We start from the raw sequence: 25822 nt of genomic DNA on the forward strand, positions 1-25822 counted from the left end.
TGAGCGCCATTTTTAAAGCTCACTATCGTCTCGTTTCTACCGCGGTCGCGTCCTCGTCCGTTCGTTCCTTGGATTGTTTTTTTTTTTGGGTATTTCATCATTTTTTTCTTGGTTTTTCATCGGATGGACTGGGTCTACTTGGATTCCATGGATTTTGCCGTAAGGATGTTGGATTGTGCGTTCCTGGATGTTTCCATTTTTTTCGGATACGGCTTTCCTGGAAGTCTTTTTTTCATGGAGCAGAGAGTTTACCTGGAACAGAATCTTGGATCTCGGATTAATGTGGATTTTGGATACTTTACGTGGACTTTGGATACTTTTTTTTACTCAAGCTGTGGATTTTATCATGGAATTGGCACCTTTTCATGGTTAATGCAATCTTCTTTTGCACCTGGATTTATGGTTTTTTTTGGGGATTTTTCACCTTTTTCAACACGGATTCTTGACGACCATCAACTGTAAGTGTTCTTTTTAACATTTTAAGTTAAATGCAATAGAATCTAAGTAAATGTCCTTGTTCTCTATTGTGAATGCCTGTACTAGTTGCTCTAATTTATTATCATAGTCTCTGTATTTTTTTGTTTTCGGTGCTTGATTTGCCAAAGAAATTGTTTGTGAAATTCTAAATTCCTGGTGTTGTTCCTCTAATTTTAAGTCTCTTAAGAAATGCCATAAACTTGGATTAAGGGTGTTGAAATTTTTATTTATGCGGCTATGCCAGCCTTCCAACGCGTTATTTGTTCTTGGTTGTTTTTCCATGGTAGACTGGTAGCAGTTCCACAATTCAATTGCGTATTTTGGTCTGCGTCTGTTGCCACTCCTAGTTAATTGCCCTATCCGGGTATTTTCGAAGTAGTCCAGTAAATTTGTTAATTCATCCTCATGATTTTTATAGTACAGACTTTCAATTAAATGTTCGTAATAAATAATAACATGATTTTCCGGTACAAAAGCCAATGCAAAAAGTTTCTTAACGTTAATCTGAAAGTAACTGTCCTCCGTATATTTTGATCCCAAACCTAATTTCTGGATTTTTCTCCAAACACTTTGTGTGAAATGAAAAAAACAGCCTTTTATTCTAGTTTCTTTGTACACGCTAGAAAAACCCTTGATTTGTGCTGTTTCATAATCCATGATTATTGTCTCTGGTTGCGAATCTGGTGTAGTTTCCTTAATTTTATTGTATATTATTTTGTATGCGTCCTCTGTTTTTTTTGGCATCAAAAAGTAAATAAGTGGTAATATTTTGTCATTGATTGTACCATGTACTGTATAAAATTGAAAAAACGGGTGAGGGCATACCTTAAAAGTGGCGTCACTCTGCCAATTTTTGCTTTGACTTAGATGTTGAAAGTTTTGTGCGGTAGCGAACACCAAGATTTTGTCATTGTTTACTCCAATTGAGCCACAGTAAAAATGTTCTCCTCGTGTTGTAACCTTAAAAATATCCGGAATAGTTATATTTTCAAAGGATGTAGGTGGAGGGGGTAGGTTTTCATTAGTATGTTTGGCTCGGTTAATAGTGCGCTGCATTAATTTTTCAGCTGGTAATTGCGCTGTTACATGCGTTGGTAATTGGCCACAAACTTCTCTGAGTACAGATCCACTAGTTTCCCCCTCATGTTCTATTGCTTTTCTTTTTAGTTCCGTTAATGTTTTCCTGATTATTATATTTGTCTGATCAGGCATATGATTGTGTTCAGCATTTCCCTTTACTTCTGTTCCCACTGTTAATGCGCGGGCTGTACATTTATTTTTCGCATATTCTGTGCAGCGCCAGTAAATTCTCTCTTTTCGCTGAAGCTCTTTATAGAATATGTATCCATTCCAAATTAACTGCTTTCCTCCCTTTTGGCTTTCTATAAATTCTACTTTGTTTTCCATTTTATCACCTGAAACGACACATAAAATTAATTTTTTTGTGGTATTTTATACTATTTGTGTTATTGTACACGTTATTTTTTATTATGGTAGTGCGTCTTACCTTTTCTCCTGTTATAAGTACGAAAGAAGTGTTATCAATTGCCCGAAGTAACCTCTCAAGAGATGTTTTGTCAGGTAATGACGGTTTTCCACAGCCGTTACTGGTTTCCTGCTATCAAAAACAAGGTGCTTTACTCAGGAATGTCATCTAGTGTGTTAACCATTTCGTAACCTATCTTTATCTAGTGTAACAGACAAGTGGGTGATTACGGACGAAGGGAAGGGGAGGGGGTGCTGGGATGGTTCGTGATGTAGGGTGAGGTTGGGGGGTTGGGGGGGCCCCCCCAATAATTATTTCGGGTTATTGTCTATGATAATCGACCATTTTTTTGTCGACATTTTTTTTTCGAAAAATTGACTTCCTCCATTCTATGTATAGGATGTCGACATTATTGTTTTCGACATTTTTTTTTCAACTTTTTTGCGTGTCGACATTTTTTTTTCGACATTTTGACTATAAACCGACGAATACATCGTCAATGTATCGCCACCAGGCGACAATATGTGTGGCAAAGCTAGATGCAAGTAGGTCACCAAGAAAAGTGGCCTCCCACCATCCCATTGTCAGGTTTGCATATGAAGGAGCAAAAGTACTACCCATGGCAGTGCCCCTTACCTGACGGAAAAAAGAACCCTCAAACAAGAAAACAGTTATTTAGGCAGAAAGAGAGCATTTCAAGAATCATGGAACTGTGACTGTGGAAATTCAATGAGCGGGTATCGAGAAAATATTTGCAGGCACCCATACCAACTTGATGGTCAATGGAGGTATAGAGGGAGACAACATCAAGGGTTGCTAAAAGCAGACCATCCTCCCAGGGTATGTTTGAAATATGTTGTAGAAAATCTTTGGTATCCCGCAAATAAGAAGGTAAAACTGACACAAGGGGAAATAAAGTTTTGTCAACAAACTGGGCCAAATGCTCAAGGAGAGAACCACACAGAGTAACAATAGGCCTGCCCGGTGGATGAACAAGAGATTTGTGGGTTTTGGGTAAAAAATAAATTGTAGGTATAGTGAAACAGGATGGAGCTAAAAATTTAACAAACTCATCATCTATGAGGCCAATGTCAACCCATTTAGTACATACGTTTTTGAGTTCAGACTGTATGTCACAAAAGGGATTTTTCGAGAGTTGGGCATAACACAGTCGATCTTTGAGTTGACTATTGGCCTCCATTACATAATGTACTCTTTCTTGAATTACAATATTTGAGCCCTTATCGGCCGGTTTAATAATAATATTCGGCAAGCTTTGTAATTCGCCGATGGCCGTGAGTTGAGTAGAAGTGAGATTGTGTTTGCTCTTGATGGTACTTCTCCGTAGTTTTCTGAAATCACTAATGCACAAATCATAACATGCTTCAATACATCCACCAACAGGGAACTGTGGATTGAATTTAGATTTATTCTTGAGTTTGGTGCGTACATCCCAGTCAGGGTCAATGCCCAAATCAGCAAGACAAGCATTTGAGGGATCATAGTCAGAGTCTTCAAGACAGGCCAGGTCCATGAGATATATATATATATATATATGTTTTAATGCATTATAAAGCACAAGTGCTCAGAACAATTGGTTAAGAAGCCAGGAGCGTTTGCAATTGTTTTATAGGATAACACCAGTCCAAAAATCCAATTCATGCCAAGTCACCAACAGTGCCCAGGAACATTAATGCTTTCATTAATTTAAGGCTGTGCTATTAAAAATTCCATGCCACAATGAAAACATGTCCAACTGGCTGCACATTATAGACCCAGTGTAGACACATAACCTATCACAGTAAAGCATGCCAGGCCACATTTAGACATACCTAAACTGGTTGCACGAAAATGCCAGTCGAAGCAATAATCCTGATCATTGTTGTTTTTTCATAGATGCCCAGAAAAATATACAATGCCACATTAAGAAACGGCCAGACTGGCAGCACCCAGTCTAGCAAGGTATTACAAGCAGGACTGCTTTATCAGCGATGTCCAGTTAAAAAAAGTCAAGTCAAACTAAGAAATGACTAGACTGTCTGCACCAAAAGTCAAGTCAAACTAAGAAATGACTAGACTGTCTGCACCAAAATGCCTCTCTAACAACTAATACCACATATCATGTCTGCTTAGCTTGGACATGGATGACCATTATGATGACAATTACGATTTAGCGCACAATCCCTGCCCCACACCACGCCTCACACATCCCCCTCTTCCCTCCGAACCCCGTGCCCCAACTCCCAAAATCAGCACATCAGCCCAGAATTAAATTCACATCCCTCTTCGTTGTCCCAGTGCTTACGTATGAGGTACCTTTCTCATAGGTAAGTACTAGGACCAGGAAGGAGTGGGGCTACAAGTAATGACGATTACCAATAAGCAATCATGGCATTAAACGCAAGCAGTGGCACAACACCATTGATCTGACTGGGCTTCAGTCCTCTCCCTGACCCCTTGAAATTTTGGGCATGTTGACTCGACCTGGCTGACCTACAAAGCCTCTGCCGGACAGAACAGGACACAGATGTTAAACGGTGCCTGGGTTTCGTAGTTAACAAAAGCCTGGCAATTACTAACATAAAGCATTTCACTGTTAGTTTTTAGGCAGTTGAAATTGTGATGTGGTTTTAGTACTTGCATGCTAGGGGAGCGATTGGAAGGGTAGAGAGGGGACAGGATACCACTCATTCTCACAGCAGTCTATAAGTGGGTGCTTTCAGACTTAACTGCTTGTATGATTGAAATCCACTAGAATAGTCTCATTAGAATGCGTAAAGAAGTTAGATGCCCCCAAACCAAAATGTTTGCCCCTCCCCCACCGCCCGTGAAGTTAGCACCTCTCCCAACATTTGAAGGGTTAGCCCCTCTTCCCCTGAAATGTAGGTTTTGTTGAGCCCCTGGACACAAGCGCACACACACACACACACACACACACACACATGCACCTTTTCACCAAACACTCACACAGGCATGCCCACTCATTAATGCACATTACAATATATATATATTTATATATATATATTACATGGCCACGGTAGTGGCCATGTAGTTATGGTTAAGTTGGTGTTTCCATAGGAAGAGCACTTTTTGGGCGGCTTATAACTTAGCTCTCCCTGGACGGATCCTCACCAAACTTTGCAAAAAAAGTATTTGGGTCACTGAATTTTTTTGCAAAGTTTGGTGAGGATGCGATCAGGGGGGGCAAAGTTACAGGGGGGGTCCCAAAACTTTTTTTTCCCCCATAGACTGAATGGGAAAAAAATGTTGCTCGCGTCTACAGCCCAAACCGCTGGATGGATGTTCACCAAAAAAATGGACCAGGAGCAGCGGTTTGGTCCCGAAAGCGTGCTTTTGCAAATTTGGTGAAAACCCGTCCAGTAGTTTTTTTTAAAATGACCAAAAAGTAGGTAAAAAAAAAATTAGTGATATCTGTGTTCGGTCCGCGGACACACTTCCCTGTTCGCTCCGCAGACAGTGTCCTGATTGGCCAATCGGCTTGCGTGATGTTCGCGGACATGCAACGTGTTCGCTGATTGGACGGCGTGGAGCGTGAAGCGCGTCAGAATTTCGGTAGCGTCCGCCATCTTGGATTTGCGGTCGTCCGCGGACAGCGCAGTGAAACTTTGTTCAAAATGTGTATTTAGTAGAGTGTGTTGGTGTGTAGGAGTGTTTGGGGAGGGTGGGAGTGTATGAGATAGGATGAAAGTTGTGTTTTTTATGTGTTAGACGTTCTTTTTGTGTTCGATTTGTCTGCGGACATCACGGGTGTTCTGAAATGTTCTAAATAAACTGAATGGGGGGTGTTCTGTGGACTCAATATGTGTCCGTTTTGTTCGCAAGCAAACTGAAACTGTTCTAAGAACACTCGCAGTGTCCTGAAATGTTCGCAAATAAACAAAATGGGGGTGTCCTGAGGACACTGTCCGTATTGTTCTCTGTCAAGTTGAATGTGTTCTAAGAACACTCGCAGTGTCCTGAAATGTTCGCAAATAAACAAAATGGGGGTGTTCTGAAGACGTTTCTAAGAACACTCGCGGTGTCCTGGAATGTTCGTAGGGGGTGTCCTGAAGGCGTAGTCCGTATTGTTCGCTGGCAAGTTGAATGTGTTCTAAGAACACTCGCAGTGTCCTGAAATGTTCGCAAATAAACAAAATGGGGGTGTCCTGAGGACACTGTCCGTATTGTTAGTTCTTAGAATACTTTCAACTTGACAACGATCGCGTTGTTCTGAAATGTTCGTAGGGGGTGTCCTGAAAACGCTGTCCGTATTGTTCGCTGGCAAGTTGAAAGTGTTCTAAGAACACTCATAATGTCCGCGGACATTAAAAGTTTCCATAGACCATAGTTGAAATGTTTGACTCTATGGATGTGATATGCTGCGGTGGTTGTTGCCAGGGCATAGAGTCTTGGGTGCATGGCCATTTGGCCATGCACCCAAGACTCTATGCCCTGGCAACAACCACCGCAGCATATCACATTCATATTTGCTTATAACTTTGGGTGAAAAACAAATGTATAAGGAACAAAGGTATTAGATACTATGGATGTGATATGCTGCTATGGTTCTCCTTATTGTATACTTACTGTTTGGTCTAGTAACCGGAATACATGTATTTCTTGTTAATTTCTGTGATAAAAGAAAATAGCATGTTAGTATTAGTATTTTGTAATGACTTATTACATTGTATAATCAATATATATTTATTTTTTTGGACCCTCATATTTAGTAGATTATAAATCAGAGTACTGTGCAATTTGCTCAGTTTCTGTATTTGTTGCTAAAATCATTGGGTCTGTGGGAGAAAAAAAATCCATGTTGGATTAAAAAAAAACTTTTTCTGTTATGCTACAGTTTATTTGTTTGTTTGTTTTCAGTGTTTACTTGTTGTTTCTGGCTAATGCTTTATACTTTGGCTTGTTGTATTTTTTTGGAGCAGTAACATATTTATTTGTTTTGATATTATAAAATTTTGGAGCAGTTAGATACCAATTGGCATATTCTAACTGTATTTTTTGGTCTAATTTAGTGGTATTCATTTATCTGATTAGTAGTTGTAGAATCTTTGAGCAGTTAGATAGCTTTTGGAGTATTCTAACAGTTTATATTTTTTAACACAAGTTTACTTAGGGTTTAAATACAGTTTAGTTATCAAATTTTGGTTTTAAGAACATCAAATAAGCGTTTGTAAGATTTCCTGGTAATCTCTGCTTTAGAGTAATGGTACCATCATTACATTCAAACCATCCACATTTCTTTTTTATATATGCAGTGTAGTGCCCTGAATTGGTTGTGGCTCCTGCGTGGTAGATTATACCTATTGTTGGGAAGGTTTTCTTACCAAGTAATATTTGACCATGTGTGAATCCAGTCAGCTTGCAGTTGTTTTTGGTACCATCTGCATTGTAACGTAGAAGCATTAGTATTATGTATTTACTATGTGTTTGTATTACTAACGTGGAGCGATTATCTGAATTGCAGGTAGAGCATAATCTACCATGGTTTGCATTTTGTAGAAGTCGCTGAAATTGAATGGATTCACAATTTGGTATTGATATATATATGAAGCGTTCATTGGGGATTTCTTCTTGTGTCATTGTTGCAGAGAGTGCATGTATGTTTCCACATGTATGAAATCTGAAAGATTTCATTTATAGGTATGTTTTTGTTTTCCAGTACTTGTAGTAAGTACATTAGAAATTCTTGTGGATCTTCCTGTGAATTTATAGTGAATTTCACCATTCCAGCACAGTAGTCCAATTGTTGTCTTATTCCATAAACACTATACGTGTTGCCAGGATTGTTTGCTGCATTTCTGTGAAGTACTAACATTTGCAAACACAAGGGGTCTGTACTGTGTAAGTAAATGTTGTCAACAATTGGTGGTAATTGAAATAGAATATTCATTGCTACATTTGCGTAGCAACTTACACCAACTATATTTGAGATTTTAAATGGTCCAGGTAGTTCTGTATCTAACTGCTTTTTTTGGAGTTTGTCTTCCTTCTTTAAAGAAGTACCTGGTTTGCTTTCCCTAATTGATTCTTTTTTGCTTGTGGTACTTGATGAAGTATTAGTTTCTTTTACTCTCTTAGGAGGATTTGCAGTGACATCCTGTTGCATTTCTGTTTGATTTATATTTCTTTTATAACGTTTTACTTTTTGTGGAACAGAATATGCGTTTAGGTGGGGGGTGTATAGTGAGCGAAGTCTATTGTATTCTAAAATGCAAGGAATATCAGCGTTTATTTTACTTGCATCAAAATTGATTAGAAATAGACGGTCAAGTGTACGTAAGCGTGATAGTGCTACATAGCTCATGCCTTCTTTAAAGACTGTGTTACCAATATCTATCATTGCTTTGTCTAGGGTAAGACCTTGTGATTTATGAATCGTGACTGCGTATGCAAGAGTTAGAGAAAATTGTTCTCTGCGTACATACATATCTTTGAAGAGAAGGAATCTAGCTGTTGAGCGTCCTTTTTACTTCTGAAAGTTTGTCAAAGAGTATATTGACAAACTGAATTTTGTTGTCGCGTGGTTATGTTTGAAAGCCAACAACTGTACCCAGTGCTCCATTGATTTTTCTAAACTACTTAGTCTTTTTGTGGCTTGGTCACACATGGGTAGTGTCATACCATGTACATCTAGTTTGTCTGTGGCGCTAATTTCCATGATTGGTTGCATTTCTTTACTTAGCATGATTTCATTGAATTTGAAACAGCTTGCAAGAGTTGGCATTAAGGCCATACAATTGACATTTCTGTGGGCTAATTGTTCCATAACATCTGTAGCACATGCATTATCGCCATAAAGTGCATTAATGTGCCGGGTTTTCAATATTGCTTCTGCTTCTTTAGAAAGTATACCAACTCCGATACTTTTTAAAATGTTGGCATAAGTGAGATCTGCAGATTGCCGCATGTTTTCTGTTAATTCTCTGTATTGGAAATGTTGCCAAAGGTTGACATTTCCAATGCTGCCAACAGTTTTACGGCAGAGTTTGTGTCCTAATGTTTTAAAAATAGGCTCACCTTTCACTGGTGTTAATTGAAGCAGATCTCCAAAAACAATGTGTTTTCCTGCAAAGAGCTCTTCATAGTCTGTTTTGAGTACTTCTTGTAATCTGAGGTGAATCAAAGCTAACATCAGGTTGGAGACCATGCTCACTTCATCTATTAGTAGCATTTTCATTTGTTTCAATACTCTGCATAATTCCATTGCAGCCTCTGCAGAAAGTTTGTAATAGTCTAATTTGTTCTGGTGTAGTAATCGGTGTAATGTAACACCACCTATGTTGTAGGCAGCTAAACCTGTGGGGGCAGTGACAACAGCTGACAGTTTGTTGTTTGTCAATTGTTGAAGGAACTTACTAATGATTTTGATTAGGAATGTTTTGCCAGAACCAGCTTCACCACTGACGTACAGTAGTATAGGTTTATAATTATGGCAGGAACATTCTTTATTTTCATGTTTTACACCATGTGCAATTTGTTTTGTTACTTCTTGAAAAATGGTACTTTGCTCATTGTTTAGTTTTGATTGTAGTATAGTTAAGTCTTCCTTATCTTCATACTGACACATGGTGTTTTCTACTTCCATCATAGCTAATTCTGCCTCATTTATTATTAGTGGTTCTGCCAGTGGTTCTTGGCTTCCTCTTAAAGAAGGTTGACTACTGTCAGGAGTGTCCTTATCTAGTTGGGCTTGGAGTTCTTCTCCGTGTTGCTGTTCATTGTGCAACATTGTTTTGTACTGTGTAAAGTTTACATCAGTTATAGTGTTTTCATTTGCTTTGAAAGCATCCTCATATGAGTCATAGTTATCTAGTAATTGTTCTTCTTTTCTCCATGGTTTGAAGAGTTGTAGCAGGGACATGTAATATACTTCTTTATGTTGAGGAGTCTTTAATGACAATTTGATATGATTAATTAAATTTGGTTTAGTGAGTTTAACTAAGCTGCCTTCACAGTTTGTCACTCTATATTTACCTTTTTTTTCATCAGGTTTCATATTATTTTTGTATGTGTAGTTTTGGGCTATGTGGTATAGACACATGTTTTCCAAAGTATTACTTCTGTTTGGGTAGTATGTGTCCAATAAATTGTTTTTTAAAATGTCTTCGCTGTTGGGATCATGTTTGGCTATTGTTTCTATATCTTCATATGATTTTAGAACTCTTTTTCTAGATTTAGCTGGACCAAGACTTAGCCATACTATATTTTCAGATTTACCATACAATGCAGTACCAGTTAAACGATCAGCTGCTTCATATGATCCACATTCTCTATGGTTGAGCATTTTTATGCCCAAGCTGTATAATTTCTGAGATACTGTTTTATCTGATGACAGGTCATTCCAGAGGTCTTGGAGCTCTGTCTTTTCTGCTTTAGTTAAGTATGCTGTGACATATCGTGCAACTGCAGTAGAATTGTCTGCAATGTACTGCACATCTATGTTTGCATTCCATAAGTGGGCAATGATTGCATTATTATAATCATTGATATATTTTTCTTCTTTTCTTTTTATGTAATATGTATTTTTAGGTGACTTACCTTTAACAATATGTCTAACTGAAGACATGAGGTTGTTCACTTGACCTGTATTTGTAACTGGTCTAGGGAAACCAAATCGGCATTTGGTGTAGTATTTCCCTTTGTTTTTGTATTTGCGACGACAATATTTTCCACATTTGTGTCTTTGAAATTGTAAAATTTGTGCATGAAGATCACTATTTGTGGCTTCTGATGGAATTTCACAAGTGACATATTTTTCAATTTAGGAGCATCTCTAATCCATAAAAGCATGTGGATATGTGGTGCTCCTCTGGCTTGGTATTCTTTTCTCCAAAATAAGTGTTGCACTTCTCCAAGGGGAGGAACAGTTTTATTACAAATAAAATGTAGCATAGCAATGAAGCGATGGTGAAAATATCTTGAAACATTAACAGGATCCAAAGAACAAAGTTCTCCAGGTGTTAGTATATCTATGTTTGTTTTGTTTTTATTTGATATGCGTAGGAAATCATGTAAATCTTCCCATGCATATTCTGCACAACTTAATGTAACAAACCAAGTGGGTGGGCCAAGGTTTCTGATCATACAACGTACATCTCCATGACGTCGAAACCAGTACTCTTTAGTACCACGCATATTTGCTAATAGATTTGTAATATTTGATTGTAAAACCTAATCCTTTTGTTGCACTTTTTCTAATAATTGTGTAGCTGTGATATTTTGAAAGTGTGATCCTGATTTTAATATGTGTGCAACTCCGTAACATAAAGTTGATAGTTCACTTTCAAAGAGTAGGTGGAATATGTATTCCACATTTTGTCTAAATCTGGGATCTTCAGAATACATCCGTAATGAGCGGTATTCTGAAGCTGATATTTGAATAGGTCTATCATCATACCTTCCTCCTTTGCCAGTAGGAAAGAGTAGAGGAAAAGCATGTGCTTCTATACTTTTTTCCCATATGCTGATTGGCGATCCTTTTGTTTGACGCATTTGGTAAGTTTCCAGTACATCTTCTACGATCTCATTACAGTGCAAAGGATGAATTGTATAATGGTCTAAAGTATTTGATATTGTAGCAGGATCTAGTAGCTCAAATTGACCAGCTTCTTGTGTTTCTTGAATTATTTCAGTTGTATCTTTCAAGTTTTCTTCAATATTAATTTCTTTGTAATATTCATTATTCTCTTTAAGATATTGGAAGGCTTCTCTAACTTTATATAAATCTACCAGCTGTTGCCATGTTTTTTTGTCTTTTGTAGGTACTCCATTTACTAAGATAATTAAAGATTGCTGCATTGGACGTTGCACTCCTAGAGTATGCACATTTTCTTTTAGATCTAATGGTAAATAAACTACTTTTCCACGAATGCCTTTTACCAATTCAGAGGGAGGTAATTTTGCTGTTTTTGGTTGAAGGCATATTATTGCTTGAATTGGGTGTACTGTTTCAATTATGATGCTCTCATATAAATTAAGTTGTTGTAGTGGTTTTGGTACTGGGTATAATTCCAAATTATTTGTGATAGCACGTGAAGGAGTTTGGTTGTTGTCAAGTTTTGTAGTGCAGTAACTGCAAAGTATTAAGGGCTCAGTTATTTCGTATTTGTTTTCTGCTACAAGGTAGAGAGCTAATTCAAACCATTTAGAATCTTCATTGTCTTCTATTTTGTATGATAGGTCTACAGTTTTTGTGTTACTTTTATGAAAAGTTCTACGGCAACATACACATACATGGTTTGGTACTTCAGCTGATGTACTTTTAAATTTTAGTATTTCTTTTTTGTATGTGTTTAGCAAAAGGTTGCCATGTGTAGAATTGTTGCTTAATTGGTTTAAAGCTATTTCATTCTGTAAATGGCTTTCACTTCCAAAATATTTTTTCTGGATATAGTGAATTTCTTCAAGTATGTCTTTTGCTGTACCATGTAGAAGGATGTTATTTAACTTTGCTAGTGCTAAAGCAGGACTTTTAGCATAGTACAGTTTATAGACTAGATTTCTTATGGTTGAATGATGTGTTGATATCCTTCTGATATCATGGAAAGTGGTTTTACAAGTAGATCCTGTAATGCAGGCCAATGAATGTCATTGTAGTCCTGTGTACTTGCGCCTTGGACAGGTATCCATATTTTGCAGTAATTTAATTTTGATTTTGTCTTTGCTTTTTACATATTTATTGAGAAATTGGCGTAAAGATTTGAAACATTGTTTGGGAATGTTACACATTGACGTGCATGGCCATTTGTACACTAGACGTTCTGATTCAGTTTAATGGAGGGGTAATTCTAAGTTTTCAGGGCATATTTTTGTAAGGAGTACTTCTTGTTCCATTATGGTATTATTCACTTTTTCATAACCTGACCACTGCTATGTATGGCAATTGTATTTGTTTGCTTTTGTTTGTACGCTTCTTCATTGAAATATGGTTCTGTGCTCGTAGTGTGATTCCATTCACCTCCGCAGATACTTAAGAAGTTCTTTCTGTTGACATTTCGCTTATTGAGAAGACTTTTTTGTAATTCAGTTATTAGTTTTGTTAGTGGCTTCATTTGGTTTAACAGTAAAATAAATAACTTTCTTTTGAGAAGAATTGCACTGTCCATCAACGCTTCTAAGATTAATTTCCTACGATAGGTTTTAAGCATTGAACCTGATTTCTCTCCTGTTTTTATAAGATTTTGAAGGACTTTGTGACGGTACATTTTGGCTAACATACTTTTCTTGGTATGCTTACTTTGCACTATATTAAAATTTGAAGAAGTAGTTTTATCTGTAGTGATAGCTGATTTTCTGTTGTTTTTTGGTTTGTTTTACATTTTGATAGAGGAGGCAAAGTGTTTGTACTTGAAACGTCTTGTGTTTCACTAAATGACTGTATTAGCTGTTTTGTTTCAACTTTTTTTACAAATTCTGCTAGAGATGGATGCTTATGTTGGACACTTATTTTCATTTGCTCTACTTTTGCGTTGCTTTCTACGGACTTGACTTTTGGTAGGCATTCTTTAGGGTCTGTTGAAAAAAATAAAGAAGATATGGGTTGGGGAGTTCTGGAATGTATGTGTGCTGTGTGCATGAGTGTTTGAGTAAGATGATAAAGATGTAAGTAATGGTGTGTGATTGTGCATTGGGAACTACAACTAGTAGGGATAGGTATTCTTGAATGTATGTGTTACTAAACTGGGGTTCAGATGACAAAAAAAAAATAAGCTAGTGGTGTGGAAAAGTACAAATAGTAAATCTAATGTATACAATTAAAACAGTTGTTTGTTCTATAATATGAAAATTTTAGCGGTTCAGTTGGGTAATTTGTGTCTCCAAAAATAGGAATTTGTGGGCCATTCTGGCTGTAAATCGCTGTTTAAGACATGGAGATTTTTGGACAAAATGGTAGACAATCTCTATTTTTAGGTACCGAAATAGCTTGTATTAACGTTATAGTATGTTTGATTAATAATACAAATAGTATGGTGATTTTCTACTTACTTTTTTTCTTAAATTAACAGGTAACTTCTTAGTTTTTCTTTGTTCTTCGATTTCGGCTGCTTCTTTTCAGGAGACTGGTCTTCACTGCAATTGTAATAGCTTCAAATTAGTAACTTTGTATATAGCGCTGTTTTTAATTTAGATATTGATTTTTTTAATTGAAATCCTCAGTGCCTTCTCTAAAACCATTAAACTAATTTATTTACATAAGATACATTGCATCAGTTCAGTACATATGATATGTTCTTAATGAACAAATTGTACTGAATGACTAACTGTTCAAAAAAAAATATCTTTACTATGTCTTGTGAAATGTATAATACCAGTGAATACCACTATTTCTGTAAGTAAGCTGTTCTAGGTAATAGCGCCTCAATGTCATGTCTAAACTAAAGTAATTAAGTAAATAAATAAATAAAAACAAAAAAATATGAAATTGTATAAGTATTTTTTTAAAGATTTAAACATAGATTGTGCTTGCATGCAATTTTGTTTGAATATATGTAGTCTATATATTTCATTTAAAAAATGTTAGTTTAACATGATTTGAGTGTGTGTGTATAAAGAAAGTAAATAGTATAAAGGTTTATAAGTGATAGTTGATTTTAGGAAATTGAAAAAAATACAGTAAATTCATTTTACAGATTACACAAGCTAAAAGTCTGTTTGAAAATGTGTTCATCTACTGTACAGAAAATATGCATACCTGAAGTTTGTGTTCATGCATATGGATATGCATGGAGCTGCAAGTAGAAATCTTGGAGACTTGTACAGTATTTCTGGTAGATGGTGCTTTCCAATGATATGACACTTGTACTCAGAGAGATTCACAGTACATTTGCAGTGCTGATCTATGATGATGCAGTTAGATGTAGAGGTCTTGAATGTGATTGGTGCATGGTCATGTGATTTTTTAGCTACATCCAATGAGGGAATGGCAGAGAGAGTGAAGTGGAAATGGTAGAAGGGCTGTTCATGTTACGATATGTCCGCGGACATGGCGGTATTACGCGGACATCGGGAGTTACATCCGGGGATTTTTGGGTTCAGAAGTCATGCAAATGAGAATAAGCACTGAAAGGGATTGGTCAGGAAAGTTTAGTGGGTGTGTTGTGCCAGGAGAGAGTTTCTCAGATACTCTTTTTGCTGAGAGAACAAAAGATAGTTATGGCTGTGTGTTTCAGAAAACAGATTGTTTGGATTTTGGGAGATTCGTGGATACATTGGTTGAAGGTGCATGCAGAAAGCTGTGGAGTAGCTGTAGATCTTGGATTCCCACATGTGGAAGTACACTGGCATGGAGTACGTGGAATGAAGTGGTTGGACTTGCTACCTCTCTGTGCTACTTTGGAGACAGAGCAACATCCAGACATAATTGTAATTCATTGTGGAGGGAACAGTTTAGGACATGTGACTGGAATTTTTTTGCAATTTGCTATGAAAGAAGGACTTGGGAAGGTTATGGACATGTTTCCTAATTCTCAAGTGATATTTTCACTGATTGCGCAGAGACAAATGTGGCTTCGTTCTTCTTCATTTGGTCCACAAATGGAAAAAGCAAGGCGCAAAGTTAATAAGGCTGTTTGTGCCTTTCTAAGAGATTTTGGCATGTCTTCTTTTCACAATGAAAATATTATGTTTCGTAGTACATACATTTTTCGCAGAGATGGAGTCCATCTTACTTATGCTGGCAATCAGATTTTTTCTGAGAAATGTACAAAATGCATTGCAACCTTTTTTGGAATTACAACAACCATTTTGAAGTAGGTGTTAAGCATTTATAATTTTTGACTTACAAACACCACCCAAAAGCTCTTTTCAGAGCCACCACTTCTTCCCAGAGAAAATTGCAATGTTTGTGATGGGGTAGCAACCCAATTTTTTAAATGTTCACGAACTGTCCGCGGACTTCTAAAAAAAATACAAAGGGCCCTGCTTCATTTACTTTCACTTCTATTTTTTAACTGTGAAAGGCGGCTCTGAAAAGAGCCTTATTTTTTTTGATTTTTGATATTTTGTATTTTTTTATACATGACACACTAGGAGAGGAGGGGAAAGGGAGGTAAAGGGGGGGACACCAACCACAGGGATAAGAAAGGGTGAGCTGAGAGAGGAAGATGTAAAGTGGGTTTTATTTGGGTAGTGAGCAGATCTTCTCGTGCTCTGAGACGATAGTCTCAAAAGCACTACAAAGTTGCTCCCCCCTGCAGAGCACTGTGTCACAGTACATACATACAACTGTAACCCTCGAAAGGTAAGGGTCATCAGCATTCTGTATGGCCTGTGAGGCAGCTTGAGGAAGACGCTGTCCCACAGAGGTGGTCCTTGTGGTGACAGGATCAGAAACAGAGGATGAAGTAGAGGAAATCAACCTGCTACGTTCTTCGCAAGGTACAACCCTGCGAATAGCCCCAGAGTGAAATGACCTCAGGTGTCGCTTCATAGTAATGGTCCCAAAGCTGTACTTACCGTGCTTCCCGCGACTGAGTATCATTTTGCACTCATTGCAGGTAACACGGTTCGCACAAGCCTTAGGAACATTACCATGAATGGTAAATAACCACCACACCCAAGACTCACGCCTAGTGCGGGTAGTAGGGTTTTCCTCTACCTCATTCTCATCATCCTCTTCTTCCTCCTCCGCATCCTCACTCCTGTTGGCCTCTTCAGGCCCTTGGGGAGGTGGTGGGGGTGGTGCTGAAGCAGGTGCAGCACCAGGTGGCAGTTCTGCTGCCAGGGATGCCATCTCGATGGTGTAATCAGCAAGTTGCTGGAGAAATAGCTGTGCTCTGAAGAATAGCCAGAAACACAATGAGAATAAGCTCTAGGGCGTGGTCTTTTATAGGGGTGCTTGTGCACGGTCCGCGGACATGCGCGCTGTCCGTGGACAGATCGAACACAAAAAAAAGTTTGAAAAGTTTCAAGAGGTATGTAGAAACTCAGGATTACTATGTGGGACTTGTGCCATGGTGAGATTTTATTGAAAAATATTATGGATTAATTGAAAATGTACTTTTAATTTGTTCGGGGACCCAAACAGAGTCCGCATTCGGAACACACCATCAGCGTGGGTGCGGTCATATGATCCGTTCACGAACAAGTCCGCGAAGGAAACGCATGTATGCAGGACACCAAATGCACGGAGATTGGCTAGCGCATGCGCGTCGATGTTCTACGGACACTGTTCGGGTGCTGAACTAATTAAAATTGCGTCACACGTGAAACGAACATTTCAGGACAGTGTGTGTGTTCTTAGAACATTTTTCAACTTGCTAGCGAACAGTACGGACAGGTATAGTGTTCTTCAGGACACCTCCATTTTCGTTTATTTACGAACATTTCAGAACACCTGCACTGTCCGCGGACACCTTCATTGTTTTTAAAAAAAAAAAACGAAACTATTTACAACACAATATAAAAATTAAACTTTATTTAACATATATTAATAATTTATGACAGAGAAGGTGAGGCAGAAACAGAAACAAAAACAGGAGAATTAGGGGTTTCATCATGATTGTTATTAGGTGAAGAAGGGTTGGAAGTGTCATCAAAACGTTTTGGGTTATGGAGAGAATTTGGGAATAATTGACTGGGATATGGTGAGGAGGGACAAGTACATGTGGGGCAATGGTCTGAGGTTTTTGGTTTAAAATAATCTTCCACAAAAGTTTTCAAATTATTAAAATTAGTCAACAATAAATCAATTTTTTCTTCTATACTGTGAAAAGCGTTATACATAACAGGTTTTTCTGAAGTATTTTCTATTTTGGTATGCTCTGTACAAAAAAATATATATATGTTAAATGTATACAAAATAATAATAATTAAATGGTTTATATTATAAAGTGTTTACCATTAGTTTCACTATCTTGTGACATTTCTTCATGTGGGAAATGTTCCTCTAGCCATTCCAGAAAAGATAATATATTTTTTTATCTAATACAGAAAGTTTATAAATATATGAATAAAATTAAGTACACTTACTATTTCAGGTAATATATGTCCTATGTACTCAGAGGGTCTGCTCTTGTTCTCAGTTCTGTTGTGTTTGTGAGGTAATTATGTTGGAAGCCAATTTATTTTCTTGTGGTATATTCCATTTTAGAACATAGTGCATTTAAATGAATGGTTGGTGTGTTGTATATATGGGTTTCATTTCTTATGTATTAGTACATATAATGTGTTTGTGTGCTTTTTTTTAAATGTTCCTATGTTATGATATAACAATCAAACATACCCCCCCAGAGTTTTTTAGGTAGTGGTACTGTTCTTCGAACATGTCCGCGAACATTATATGAGTTCGCGGACATCAAGTACAGTAGAAGAGATTCAGTCAGTTCCATATGATATGTATATAAAGTGAAAGTCATTATTGTTAAGTTGCACTACTAAAAACCTACGAAATTCAATGAAAAAACTTTGTTGAAGGGACGTTATGGTTAAGTTCCGCTACTAAAAACCTATGAAATTCAGTGAAAAAACTTTGTCAAAGGGACGTTATGGTTCCAAGTAAAACTGAAAAACCCTTGAAATTCGCCAGTTATGGTAAGCTAAGCAACCATAACTCGAGCCACCACCGTGCACTGCTAAGACTAACACCCAGGACATCAAAGATGACATCACAAATGTCATTGATGACATCACTGATGACATCACATGTGTATGTACTTTTCATGAAATATGTGTACAAGGGATTCTTATTATAATGTTGCGAAACAAGTGTCAAGGATCATTGCGATAAATATCATACCCTAATTAGTGCATTGAACGATTCATTGATATAAATAGCATTCTATTATGGGGTTCTATCTAGTATACTAAGCTACTCATACAGAAACATAACATTGTGTGCAGCGTACAAGAGGAAGGTATAATATTCGGAATGGTAATATGTTGAATAATAAAATGATAATTGTTTTCTTAATAGATTTTTGTGTACTGTGAAATATGTAATAAGTAGCTAATAAAACACATGTATTACATAATTGCATTACTATAGACAAAACACAAAGACACAAGAACACATACCAATATGGGTATATACAGGGAAAGTGAAGTTAGCAAAAAAGCACAAGTAGTAGCAGAAACAATTAATTATTTAACTGATTATTTTCATGCAAATAAATGATTGCTCTGTTTCAAAGCTGCTATTTACCCTAGGTATATGTATCACTTGATGTGATTGGACCCTAAGGAAAGTAGTGCGAGTACAATGTATACAAATATGACCATATACAGGGAAGGTACAGCCATAAAAAAAAACAACAGAACTATCAGAAAGTGCTCATAAGTCTATTGATTATCTTTATGCACAAAAAGGATTGCTGTCTTTCAAGCTTGTGTCTTCCCGTATGTATATGTTTCATATGAGGTGACTGGACTCTAAGGGAATTACTGTAAGAACCTACTTGAAGGATACATCTACAAATAAAATAACATTTTTAGTTTCTGACTGTTACTGAAGAAAACCATGTGGCCTAGATATGTCAGCAAAAGAAAAAAGAGTGAGCCAGACATGTGATGTCATCAGTGATGTCATCAATGACATTTGTGATGTCATCTTTGATGTCCTGGGTGTTAGTCTTAGCAGTGCACGGTGGTGGCGCGAGTTATGGTTGCTTAGCTTACCATAAGTGGCGAATTTCAAGGGTTTTTCGGTTTTACTTGGAACCATAACGTCCCTTTGACAAAGTTTTTTCACTGAATTTCATAGGTTTTTAGTAGCGCAACTTAACCATAACGTCCCTTTAACAAAGTTTTTTCATTGAATATATATATACATATGCATATATATACATATACACATATACACACACACACACACACAAAGAAAATACATTTTCTTATCTTTAATTCGTTGGTCCAGGAACGAGACCTTCAGCTCCCTGCAGAAGCCAGGAATGCTTGTTACCGTCATCTGCAGAGGATCCGGAGGCCTCTGTGTCATGGGGTGGAGGGAAGCCCCATTAATTAAAAAATAAATGGTTTCTTTTTGAAGTCACTCTGACTTCATAAAGAAATGATTTCCGTTAAAGGACCGAAACCGGAACAGAAATCATTTTTATGAAGGCAGCGTGGCTTCAAACAGAAACTATTTTTTAAGTCATTGGGCTCCTCCAGCCTGTAGGCTTCCATGTCATGGGGTGGGGGAGCCCTCGGACTTCATAAAGAAATAGTATATTTTTCTAGTCAGTCACTCTGCCTTCATAAAGAAATTATTTCTGTTACTCTGTTACTCTTTAACAGAAATGATTTCTTTATGAAGGCAGCGTGACTTCCAAAAGAAACACATTCTTTCTGTTCTTTGATTTGCACAACAAAAATATAAATTTTTTAGTCTGAGGGGGCCCCCTCCCAGGACATGTGCGGGGGCCCCTGTTACGCCAGTGTGTCATTCTCTTACATAGCTGCCTTGTGGGACCTACTTATTGTGAGGAGTCAGAAATTAAAGTCTGACACGAGTTCGCCATATTTTTGGTCAAAGACTTTTATTGAAAATAAAAGAAGGGGTTGGGAAAACGCCTCTCCGACTCTGTTCTAAGAGGAATTTCCCTACCTAAACCAAAATGAAGGTTCCGTTTGTGCCAGGATATGTGAGGAATTTGACGGCGTCCTCACTTATTTCCCCAATATATCCTCCTCCTGGGGGGTGGGAGGAAGGGAAAGGTTGTCGCTATCGGATCCGGACCCTGGGGGTGGATATGTGAGGAAGGATCACCTGGGTTGAGGATGAGGCACCATTGGGTGAGACACGGTATCCCTTTTCTAATGAACCCAACATCCCCCAGGCCTTTGTAGATTATTATCAGTCCATTCCTGTTCTTTCTACAAATCATCTCCCAGTGAATATTAGTCAGGTACTGGGACGAGGAAGAAACACATCAGAGTAATACATTATCTCTTTGTAAATCCCTACTCACATGAATACCACTTAGTGGGACGAGGAGGCCACCATTAACACAGAAGACAGACTGGAAGAAGAAACATGAGTGGTCTAGTTGTTGGGACTCATTATCATGGAGCCGGGAACTTAAAAAATGGCTCAGCTGAGAGGCTGTAAGAGAATCTCGGGAAGAGAATCAAGGGAAGAAGCCCAGAGAAGAGCACGGAGTAGAGTTCCAGGGAAGATGATGTGGTGGCAAGAAGGCACATTCCCAAACAGCTGGCAGATGTGGAGAGTGTTGTCCAGTGCAGCGGGCAAGAGGGGCTCGTTGGCAGTCTGAGGCGGAGCTGAGGAAACAGTGCGGCACAGAGTGAAGGTACCGGGAGCGTCGGAGGGACTCCCAACGCTCACAGCTGCAGGACCGCTGACTGCAGTCTACCGGAGCTCCACTGCAAGCTGCAGGGAAGCAAGGAAGCCAGGGAAGATGCTGTGTCCCTGAGGGAAACTGCCTGAGCAGACCGCAAGCAGAGATGAGTCTCCGGGAAGCTGCAGCAAGTGGAACGCAGACCATGTGAAGGTCGGCGAGTCCACCTGGGTGAAAAGGGGGCACCGGCTTAGTGCAAAAGACATTGACTTGAATATCTGAACTAAATATAAGCAAAATAATTGTGAAAACGTATTTAATATAACGAGAAGCCCTGAAAGCAAGCATTGCCAAGAGTTAAAGAAGCAAGCATTGCCAAGAGCCAACAATAATTGTGTGAAAGAAAGATAATCATAGCAAAGCTTGTATGCAAGAGAAACCTGGGGAAAGGGTGCCAGATGTGATAATCAAGAATCCTGAAACAGGGAATACGTTTTGTAGCAGGAGAGTGTACTGGGAAGCTTATGATGGATTGTGCAAAAGACTGTAACAGTCATTGAGTTCCCTAGTAGGAGAGTGTACTGTAAAGCCTATGGTGATTTTTCAAGTGAAAGCTGCTAAAAAAAATGGATGACCAAATAAGTGATAATAAAGCTTCAAGGGCACATGAAAGAAGATTAAGTCAAGCCTCACTGAAGTAGACACTGTGGGAAGATATTTATAAACAGATGCAAGTAAGGTGTGTCGGTTGCGTGACCTGTAATGGGTGAACCGTGTGTTCTGACACATCCACCTAAGGAAAAGCCACTTTGTTATTGTTGTAATTAAATAAAAAAGGAAGAAAATTCGACTGAACTGAAATTGAGGAACTGAATTTTATATTTTGGAACATTGAAGATCCCAAGGATTGTGCTATTGTGAATCATTGAAAGACTTGAAAGTGTGGGGAAGGGAACCCCTCTTTTGAAATGAGAACCCTTTTCTACTTTAGAGCTGGAAGAAGCTCTGAACTTTTATTATGAACACTTCTCATTTGATGCGCACAACCCGACACATTGTATACAATTAGATGTGAGGGCAAGTATAGGTGTTGGACACAGAAAGACATTTTCTTTCGACTTCCTGACCCAGACTATCATTAGTTTCAGTTAGGTAGGGAAATCCCACCTTAGCATATGGCAAGTTAGGCCTTCTTCCAACTTTCTTTTTATTTTAAATAAAAGTTTGTAGCCCAAACTTCATTCGGTTGTCTGTGTCTACTTCGTGAATATCTTCACAATGTCCATACTTCTATTCTGTCCCTCAGAATATAAACACTAAGGTGAACGGGAAATCTCTAACCAGGACTGGTTGGTAAAAAAAGTGTCCATAAAGCAAGAACAAATGGCTCTAGGAACAAAACATTTTCCAACATCAATGTTCCTTGTTCCAGGGTGTGGTGCCTTTCCCCTGGATTCTTCCTTGTTCGAGTGTTTCACAAATAACAGTTCTCTGGGCATTTCATGGCCAACAGTCACTTTTACAAAAGAACTTGGTAGACTTTAGAACTCCTTGTTCGCACAATCCCTGGTCTAGTCCAGCTATTACCCCTCAGGACGACTTTGGATCTTTTACACATCTTGTTAGGGCCTGGTTACTCTCCTGCCAGGGCTTTTTGCATTCACTTACTTGTAATTACCTGGTATACTCTACTGCAAGGGCTTCCTCTTCCCACATACTTGTGTTCATAGACCTTTGCCCTTTTCCAGAATGGCTTATCAACTCGTTGGATAATACATCTTCTTGATATATAATCTTACTAAGGTTTTATGTGCTTGCATTGCACCCATTCATATATTCATAAGGGGTTTGTACGTGGTTTGTTTCCCTTTGAATAATGTGCCCTTTTACACTCTCGCTTATGTTGCATACAAATCTCTGCATTTTGGCGCTCGCCGATATGCCCCGGGGTCCGCAGTGTATTTGGGCAGACTCACCGGCTCTGGATGGCGTTCCGGGATTCTCTTGCAGTCAGCCGGTAAAGGATTTCTGCTGGTTTCCTTGTTGCATCCGCTTCTGCTTCTTTCTTCCTTCCTTTTTGCTTCCACAAGCCTGGTCTGCTTCCTTCTCGGCTCCAGTAAGTGAAGCGCTGCCGTTGGTTACCTGCGAACGCCCTGGAGTCCCTCACTGGTTCTTGGCGTTGCAGCATGTTCCGGTGCAGCAGCAGCTTCTTTTTGTTTTGTCGGCGAGCCACCTGGCTCCACCACGCCGGCTCCAGTCTTTCTCTTTCTGGGTTCTTGTGGAGAGGTTCAACTCTCTTGTGCCAGCACCAGACATCGCAGACTCTCTGCCTTTTTGGGCTCAGGTGCACATGAGTCTACACTAGAGGGCTTGTTGGACTTGCGGCCTCCTTAAATCTGCATTCTTTGATTGATCATCTTCATCCCAGTATTTTGAGAATTCTGGGACATGGAGTCCATTGTTGCAAATTGATTCTGACAACTTGAATAAGTATTTTCAAAGGTATCACAAGGTAGACCAATAGTGGAGAATTGGTCGATAGGTTTGGGCAAAGGGAAAAGGGATTTTCCATTTCCCTAGAGGATATTGAGTAGATTTATGACAGTAGGCCATGAGTGTATTCATTTCAAGGGAAAATAGGCAATACCACGTCTCACCTGATAAAGGCATGACATCTCACCAGAGGTTGTCTCCTCCATGTGACCCTCACTCATATAGCCGCCCCCAGGGTCAGGATAAGGTAGTGGCAGTTGTCCCCTGGCCACATGGGAGGAGGTTACCACTGGGAAATCAGTGATGACCATAGTATGCTTACAGGCAGGATATGAGAAGAGATAGAAAAGACTGCAAAACAACCTCAACATAAGGTGATTTACTGGGTCATTACTTTTCCTGTTGCCCCCGGTCACACTGAAGGGGCCTGCCCCCTATGTCTGGTCAGTTCTGTCGCAGAGTTGGGCTCCTGGTTAACAGATACAAGACATCCGCAGGACGAGGGAGGTCCTATATGGTGCACTGAACTAACTGAAGCCATTGCAAAAACTTTTCTGGGTCTCCCGGCGGGCGTGGTCTTGTGTGCATCAACACTTTACCGACTGTAAAATAGGAAGGACCTGGACAAGAAAAGTAACTTAATATGATAAGGTGGGTAAAAGAGCTGGGATCAGAACCTTTGGACTAAATATGGGTAAAGGTACACAAGTCATATCATTACACTATGATAAAAAAAAATACTTATGGAATCTACTTCCGTTGTTACCTACATCCCCCACAGCTCACCATAGCTTGTGTAAAATGATCCCATCCAACCTCACTCCAATGGCAAATCTGTGGGGCAGTAGTTAATTTTGCCACATGTGCAGGTGTTCCAGGAAAAAAAGATTCTGCTTAGGATAATGGAAATAAGTGCAAGCCAGTTGCAGTGGAACCCACTTGAGTTGAATTTTGGCGATAGGTACAGCGAGTGCCCCTACCCATTATCTCGGCACATTGCAAATCTCATCACTCACTTACTCACCGTAGCCTGATTAACCCTGGGCTAGACCGTGAAGCCACCCGTTGGCCCAGTACAAGCAATACATTGGGGTAAAACCAACACCCTGGCTTTGGAAAAAGTCACTGCAGGATTGATAAATCGCTTCCCAAAGTATGCACCCCCAATTCTGTAAAGACAGCGACCATCATACCGTTAGGTCTTCACTGTTGAAAGACCTTTCAATTGTCTGATGGAGAAAGTGTTCTGAGGCGGGCAAGGGGATGCAGGCCATGCATGATGTGTTGAGACATTCACACATTTTGCTTTAATGGTGTACTGCAATGCTTCCAATGCTCTCAGCCTTGCAGTCAACCCCAGGGCGCTTACAAGTTTAATGTTAACAAACAAACCTTTAAATGATAAAGTCTTTAAAAGAAAGAAAAATATGTAAGGTGCTTTAAATGTTGAGTGGCCTGAGATGCCATTGTGACTGTGGAAAAATAGAAGACATTCCTAAGGTGAGGAGTCTTTTTATAACATTTTTCACAGTGGTGAACGCCATAATTCCATAATAATTAAATGCATTTGTATAAACAACAGTGCAAGGGATACAATTCAGAGTGAAGAAAGCAGATCTGGCATTCAGAGCCAATGCAGCCAAGAGCGAACGCGTTATACGGGCCAGAGGTTTGGAGCATCGGTAGCACAGGGCTAAACCAAAGGACCGAGGCTAAATTCTGTAAAAAAAAATAAATAATTATCTTTGGGCCTCCCGATGTCGGCACCATTCTATGGAACCCGCTCAACGGGGTTTGGAGTAAATTCAAGATGACTAGAAAATTAAGCCTCTTTTGATGTTCCTACACACAAAGACTAATTCAAAAGCAGAGTTAACAAATCTACTGTAAAATGACCTTTTAGAGAAGGATGCAGACGTAAAGAATTCCTTGGATCAAGTTTGTAAACAATGAATTATCCAGCATTGCTGCAGAGAATTGCATCAATGATGGGGTTCATTTAAACAAACAATTGATAACTAATATGAAATTCGTCATAAAAAGCATTACACAAGCAAGGTCCAGGGAAAATGTGAATTAGGAAATCCAACAAATGGGGCATTAGATAACATTTCAG

General features: G+C 38.8%; 1 protein-coding gene across 2 annotated transcripts in view; it reads right to left on the reverse strand.

Moving 5' to 3' along the window:
• The window catches only part of UFSP2 (UFM1 specific peptidase 2), a 356824-nt gene that overhangs the window by 181618 nt on the left and 149384 nt on the right, over positions 1-25822 (reverse strand). The gene's annotated exons all lie outside the window — the stretch shown is intronic.

Source organism: Ambystoma mexicanum, chromosome 6q, assembly GCF_040938575.1.
Source record: "Ambystoma mexicanum isolate Mex_15411 chromosome 6q, UKY_AmexF1_1, whole genome shotgun sequence".
Lineage (NCBI taxonomy): Eukaryota > Metazoa > Chordata > Amphibia > Caudata > Ambystomatidae > Ambystoma > Ambystoma mexicanum.